The following is a 7500-nucleotide window of genomic DNA, read 5'->3' as shown; positions in this document are numbered from 1 at the left end:
TGTCGCTAATGGTTCACGACAGCTGACGCGCCAGCGCGCCGGCTAGTCAATTAGCATGTGATTAGCGGCTACATGTTGGAGGGGACGGCGGTGTCAGCGGGACTGCGAGACTGCCGGTCTGCTCTGCTCACCATGGGCCCCTGTCGGCTCACTCACACACACACACACACATGCACACACAAACACACACACATGCACACACAAACACATACACACAAACACACACATGCACACACACACAAAGACACACACATGCACACACAAACACATACACACAAACACATACACACAAACACACACACACACACATGCACACACACACAAACACACACACACATGTAAACACCCCCCGCCCCTCACACACACACACACGTAAACACCCCCCCCACACACACACACACACACATGCACACACACATGTAAACACCCAGAGACACATGCACGCACGCACACACACACACACACACACACACACACACACACACACACACACACACACACACACACACACACACACACACACACACACACACACACACACACAGACAATATTCCATGTCATTGGTCCGACAGTCCATTAGTGTGACAATTGCAGGAAGTTGCATAGGCTAGCCATTTCTTTGTCTGGGTCATACGGCCAACTGAATTTCTTTTAAGGTAGCTGTGGTTTGCGATTTTCAATTGTCGTTATTGGTCGTTTTGATTGCATCATTTGGTGTATGTTTGACGTAGATTATAGCCAATTGTGTAACTTGAATTCAAAATAAACTGCAAGCTAGCTTACATCACCGACTTTCCACCCATCCCCGCTCTCTGATTGGCTGCCTAATTCAGGCCATTGTGTTAAATCCAACATCCATGTTGTCTTTCAAATTGGAACGGTTGTGCAAAGAAGCATGGGATTTCCCAAGCTATCCATTTCCTACATAGGCTAGCCCTTTCCTGTATAGGTTGGCCATTTCCTGCATTGTTGCGAGCGTCAATGTTGCGAAAGGCACGTGAGCGAGAACTTGTTGTCATGTTGTGGGGCGTATTAAATACAGCGCAGTTAAAATACAGTTAAAGCTATAGGCTCATCAATGAACTATATTTTCAAATGTGGGTAAACATAAACGTTTACACCTTAAACATTTCTGAGGAACCTGTAGGTGTCTGGCAGAACCCTAAGGTTCCATAGAGAATCTTTAGAGGTTCCCAAATAACCTTTTTCATTTTCTCATATCGATTGAGGTGGGCTATTGTGGCATTGGGAAAAACAAAGGCAAATGGGGTACAGTTGAAGGTGGGCTGTGGTGGTATTGGGAGGTATTGAGAAATATTGAGAATGGCAAAAGCTACAAGGTCTGCACCGAGTATTTGATGTGATGTGGCAAAATGGATTGAAAAAAAAACTAACCCTACTTAGCTTACTTTTTCTTCTGTATATTTCCTGTACACTTTTGTATCTGCTAGTAATGTTGGCTATGATTATGTACTGAATTATAAGTCGCTTTGGTTAAAAAAAGCATCTGCCAAATGCAATGTAATGTAATATAATGTAATGTAATGTAATGTAATGTAATGGACTGCAGAATGTGACCACATGACGTGTTGGTGACAGTGGCCATATGTGGTCGTTAGGGACAGTCGAGCGGAATTGGGAACGGCAAAAGCACAATAGCAGCCTATAGTACATGCAGTATTGTGTATTGTGATGTGGACCACTGGGTGGCCACATGGGTTAATTACCTCTTCTGGTCATGTGACAGGAGCCTGCCTTCCTTGGTGAATACAGCTGTCAGTTGGCTTTCGGGACTGTTTATTGCTAAGCCTGGACGGACGGTAATGAATAGAGTTTTCTGGTTTAATCACAAACCAAGGGTGACGTCGAGTTAATGGCTGGGGCTGGTTTAATTTTTTTATTTATTTTTTGTCAAGCTTCCCAATAATGGAGTCCTGATGATGTTTGGATTCCTGCATTCCTCTTTTAAATTAGGCCTACGCGGCTTCAATTAAAACTGTGTGCCAGTGTGAAAAAAGAAAGTTGATATCCTCCGGCTATGTGTGTGTGTGTGTGTGTGCGTGCGTGTGTGTGTGTGTTTGTGTGTGTGTGTTTCTCTGTCTTTTGCATGTGCGTGTGTGCGTGCATGTGTGTGTGTGTGTGCATACAAGCACACATTCGTGTTTCTACTGTATCTTTATGTGAATGTATGTACGTGTTTGTCTTACGGCTAGAGGTTCAGTTTTCCGACACACCTTGGCTGAATCGATGCATCTCTTATCTAAAGACGTCTGAAAGGGTCTGTCTCCGGGTAACAGGTTAATTGCTCCTCCTACAAGGCCATCATGGGAAAATCGAATGAAATCAAGATACCCGCACCCCCAGATCGACATAGTCTCAAATGCAAAGCACCCAAATAGTGAGCCTGGACAAACAGATGGAGTTCACCCAGAGAGAGTAGAGAGAGAGAGGTTCCATTGGCCCATTGTTTCCGGGTTCTATTATTGCAAGGGGGAGGGGGGGGGGTCCCCCTTTAGGCAGACCTAAGGACTGTTCTATTCAATGCTAGGAGTATTATGACACACCCCTTTAGGCAGACCGGAACCTGGTCATGTTAGGTGCCCATAGCAACCTATTACATTGGCATATCTCTATATACTTAAAGAATCTCTGGTTCACCAGTCACTACAATCCTGCCATACAAAGGCAACGGCAACGTGCAGTAACTACCCCAACATTGAAACTGTGAAAAAAAAGAAGTCAAAGTATTGGTGCAATGCCTCGTTCACACACGTCACTGCTAGTTACTCACTCAGCGAATGAAGTCAATAGAATGTCTATGTGTTCCAGCGACACGAGGAGGCGAGTAGGTAAGTAGTTTACCAGCGATGTGATGTGGGTGGATCCCGAGTTGAACATATTTTAACTTTGAGCGATGCGAGTAAGCAAGTAACCAATTGGAATGCAGAGTTCGGTTCTTCTCGTCTGTGCATTAGCAGTTAAAGCCGCGGGAACATTTAGCATACGTTCCATGAGAGAGTAGCGAGTAGGCGTGCGAACGAGAAGCTGGTAACTAACAGCGTTGTGTGTGAACGTAGCTTAAGGCTGGATGTTATAGTTGCTGCAAATTTGAAAGAAAAGCTATATCTCTAGCATGGGACACGTTGGACCATATGGCTTTGTCACAAGATTACATTACATTGCACTTAGCTGACGCTTTCATTTATTCAAAGCGACTTACAGTTATTATTATTCAGAGTATTGGTTACAGTCCCTTGGAGCAATTTTGGGTTAGGTGCCTTGTTCAAGGGCACTTCAGCCATGGATGGAGATGTAGGGAGAGGTCAGGGGGGATTCGAACCTGCAACCCCTAGATTGAATGACCAACTCTCTAACCACTAGGCCACAGCTGCAAGACAAATAAACTCAGTTATTACAAGCTATAAAGTTCCGCAATGCACTTTGCCTTTGTAGGGCAGAACCGACCGAACCGCTGGCACGTAAGGCGACATGGAGAGTTTCCATCTGTGCCTGTGTGTATGTGAGTGTGTGTGTTTGTCTATATTTGTGTCCATGTCAATGCATTCATGTCGAAGTAGCTTGTTGTAGGTCGCATTTGTATGTGTGTGTGTGTATTGTGTGCCTGTGTGTGTCTGTGCGTGCATGTATGCGTAAATGCTTGTGTATGCATGTATATGAGCATGTGTGTCTGTGTGTGTGTGTGTGGGGTGTGCATGTGTGTGTGCGCGCCTCCTGTATGTGTGTGCCAATGTGTGTAATTGGTGGTCCACAGCTGGCCTGTGCAGAGGCAAGGGGACAACAGAGTGGCTCTGACGCCAGTCTATTGTCACCAAATGAAACTCCCATAGCTCCCATACCTCCCAGAGTATTGTAGTGCAGCAGTGCAGAGCAAAGCTGAGCACTGCACACATCCCCACTAAATAACACACATACACACACACACACACACACACACACACACACACACACACACACACACACACACACACACACACACACACACACACACACACACACACACATACACACACACACACGCATGCTTTCATGCACACACGCACACACATTGCTGTGGCCAAGCCCAGTCAGAGAGAGTAAAGAGAGAGAGGTTCCATTGGCATTTCCATTGGCATTTCCATTGTTTCCGGGTTCTATTATTGCAAAGGGGAGTGGGGAGAAATCCCCCTTTAGGCAGACCTAAGCAGATCTAAGGACTGTTCTATTCAATGCTAGGAGTATTATGACACGCCCCTTTAGGCAGACCGGAACCTGGTCATGTTAGGTGCCCATAGCAACCTATTACATTGGCATATCTCTATATACTTAAAGAATCTCTGCCCAGGTGTGTTCCTCTTGGGTGCACTTCATGGCAAAGGGCCAGTGCTTCCTAGTCCATCACTGTGTGCAAGGTGAAGTGGGAGGTGTGGCTGTGTGTGGGTAAGTGGGAAAGGAGGAATTCAGCTTGCAGATGTGTAGATGTGTGCGGTAGCGGGACAATTACACACAAGACCCCAGGGCAAGACACTTATTATAGGGCCCCCTATACAGCTTGCCAAGCTCACACTAGGGCCCCCAACACCAATATGAGAGGGCCCTGGGCCCAGGGGCAAGTGCCCTGCTCGCCCTCCCTATACCTCCGCCCCCGGATGGGTGATCTGGTTTGTACTGTATGTGTGTCTGTGTGTGCAGAGGTGCATCTTGTCACCAGGCTAGGCAGGCAGCCGCATGGGGCCCCCAAGCCCCTGGAGGGTGAATAAAAGCTCACACTTTACCACAGTAGTGGCAATTTAGGTTCAAATGTTCATTTTTTGAATTTTCGCTTGGGGCCAGCTGACAGTAGAATCGCCTCTGTGTGTGTATGTTTGTGTGTGCATGTGTGTGCAATGCGTCACTGTATTCCATAATTGTGCCTGATTGTCAGCTCCTCTCTCTCACCTCTCTCTCTGTCTCTCTCTCTCTCTGACTGTATATGTTTGTATATGTTGTACATATTTGTGACGGTATGTGTGCTACTGCATGGTTGCTTGACTGTGTGTGTGTGTGTGTGTGTGTGTGTGTGTGTGTGTGTGTGTGTGTGTGTGTGTGTGTGTGTGTGTGTGTGTGTGTGTGAGAGAGAGAGACAGAGACAGAGAGAGAGAGAGAGAGAGAGAGAGAGAGAGAGAGAGAGAGAGAGAGAGAGAGAGAGAGAGAGAGAGACTGTGCTGTACTGTACTGTATTTGCATATATGCCTGTGTCTGTACATGTGTGTAGGAGTGTGTGTATTTGTGTGTGCGTGTGTGTATGTGTGTGTCTGTTCAGCTGTACCGTACTCTTTCTGCATGTGTGCCAGTGCCTTTACATGTGTGTATGATGCAAAACTCTGTGTGTGTGTGTGTGTGTGTGTGTGTGTGTGTGTGTGTGTGTGTATGTGTATGCGCGTGTGTGTGTGTGTGTGTGTGTGTGTGTGTGTGTGTGTGTGTGTGTGTGTGTGTGTGTGTGTGTGTGTGTGTGTGTGTATGCGCGTGTGTGTGTGTTCGTCTGTGTGTGCGAGAGTGTTCTGTACAGTATTTGCATGTGTGCCAGTGCCTTTGCATGTGTGCATGATGCACATGTGTGTGTGTGTGTGTGTGTCTGTGCGTGTGTGGGCGTGTATGTGTGCGCGCACGCGTGTGTGTGTGTGTGTATGTGTGTGCGTGTGTGTGTCTGTGTTAGTGTATTTGTGTGTGAGAGTGTAATGTATTTGCATGTGTGCAAGTGCCTTTGCATGCGTGTATGATGCAAAACTGTGTGTGTGTATGTGTGTGTGTTTGCGAGTGTGTGTGTGTGTGTGTGCATGCCTGCCTGCCTGAGTGCGTGCCTGCCTGCCTGCCTGCGTGCGTGCGTGCGTGCGTGTGTGTGTTCTTGTGTGTGTGTGTGTTTGAGAGTGTGTGTGTGAGTGTGTGTGTGTGTGTGTTTGAGAGTGTGTGTGTGAGTGTGTATGTGCGTGTGTGCGTGTGCGTGCTCGTGTTTGTGTGTGAGTGTGTGTGTGTGTTTGATTGAGTGTGTCGAGGTTGCGGGCGGGCGACGGGCGGGGACTGCGCTGTGCTGTGCGGTGCTGCCTGCACATGTTTACCCAGGGGATCATGGGAAAATGAAGTGGAATATCCGCGTCAGCAGCTGCAGTGTAATTTTTAACGCATTATGAGCATTGGGGCTAGCTGGAGCTAGAGCCCCAGCACCCCCCCCCCGCCATCGTTCACACACACATATGAGCACACCCGCACACACACACACATGCGCGTACATACACACAGATGCGTATACATACACACACACGCGCACACAAACACATACACACACACACACAAGCGCATACGCGTTATGAGCACGGGGGCCGGAGCCCATTCGGAAAGGGGGCTAATTAGCAAGGCAGGGAAGCGTTGAATGGATTGCAGGTTTTTTTCCTTTTTTCGTTTTTTTTTTTTTTTTTTCTGCTGCTGCTGCTCTATATTTAATAATAAAAAAAGATGTTTTAAATCATATTTCCGCTATTCCCAGCATGCTACATTAGCTCCTAAACGGTGGCGGGGGGAGGGACAGAGTTCACGTGAAGTCCGTGGAGAACCATGAGTTGGATTGCTATAGTATATTGCTTATGCATTGCGATACAAACTACATACGTGCACACATACACACATATATAGATATCATATAGGGATGCTGGCACGCACACACATGCACACACACACAAACATACATGCATCACTATATTGTTTCCCATATCGACCCCTTATTATTACTGCTATACACTCAACACACATACACACACACACACACACATACACACACGCGCGCACACGCACACACACACACACACACAATCTGGGTGCAGCAGTATATGGCAGCTTAATGGAGTTTGATATGCAATGAGACGAGAGTGATTCAGTGAGGTCCTGCTATTTTAGACTAGGACGGAATTCGTTCAGGCCCGCTAATAGTCCCCTATTATCCAAAACCTAAATCAGTACACATGCAATTACACACACACACACACACACACACACACACACACGCGCGCGCGCGCGCGCACACATGCACAAACACACCTAGACATGCATGCACACGCAGGCACACACACACACACACACACACAAACATATGCACACGAACGCACACACACGAATGCACACGCACGCACGCACGCACACACACATACATACACGCACACACATACACACACGCACACACACACGCACACACACACACACACACACACACACACACACACACACACACACACACACACACACACACACACACACACACACACACACACACACACACACACAGGGACACAGCAAACCAGTGGATGCAGTAGCCACAAAGGCAGGGCACGGTTTGTTAAATTCATTGTGTGATTTATGCTTTGTGTTCGACAAGCCGGTATGCGATGGAAGTCTTTTTTTTGGTCCTTGTGGTCTCAATCGGAAGCATGTCCTCCTATCCTGGTTGTGTATGGCAGCCAGTTCACATTGTGCAG

The sequence above is a fragment of the Engraulis encrasicolus genome, chromosome 21 (assembly GCF_034702125.1).
Source record: "Engraulis encrasicolus isolate BLACKSEA-1 chromosome 21, IST_EnEncr_1.0, whole genome shotgun sequence".
NCBI classification, from domain to species: Eukaryota; Metazoa; Chordata; class Actinopteri; order Clupeiformes; family Engraulidae; genus Engraulis; species Engraulis encrasicolus.
This window is presented reverse-complemented; position numbering follows the sequence as displayed.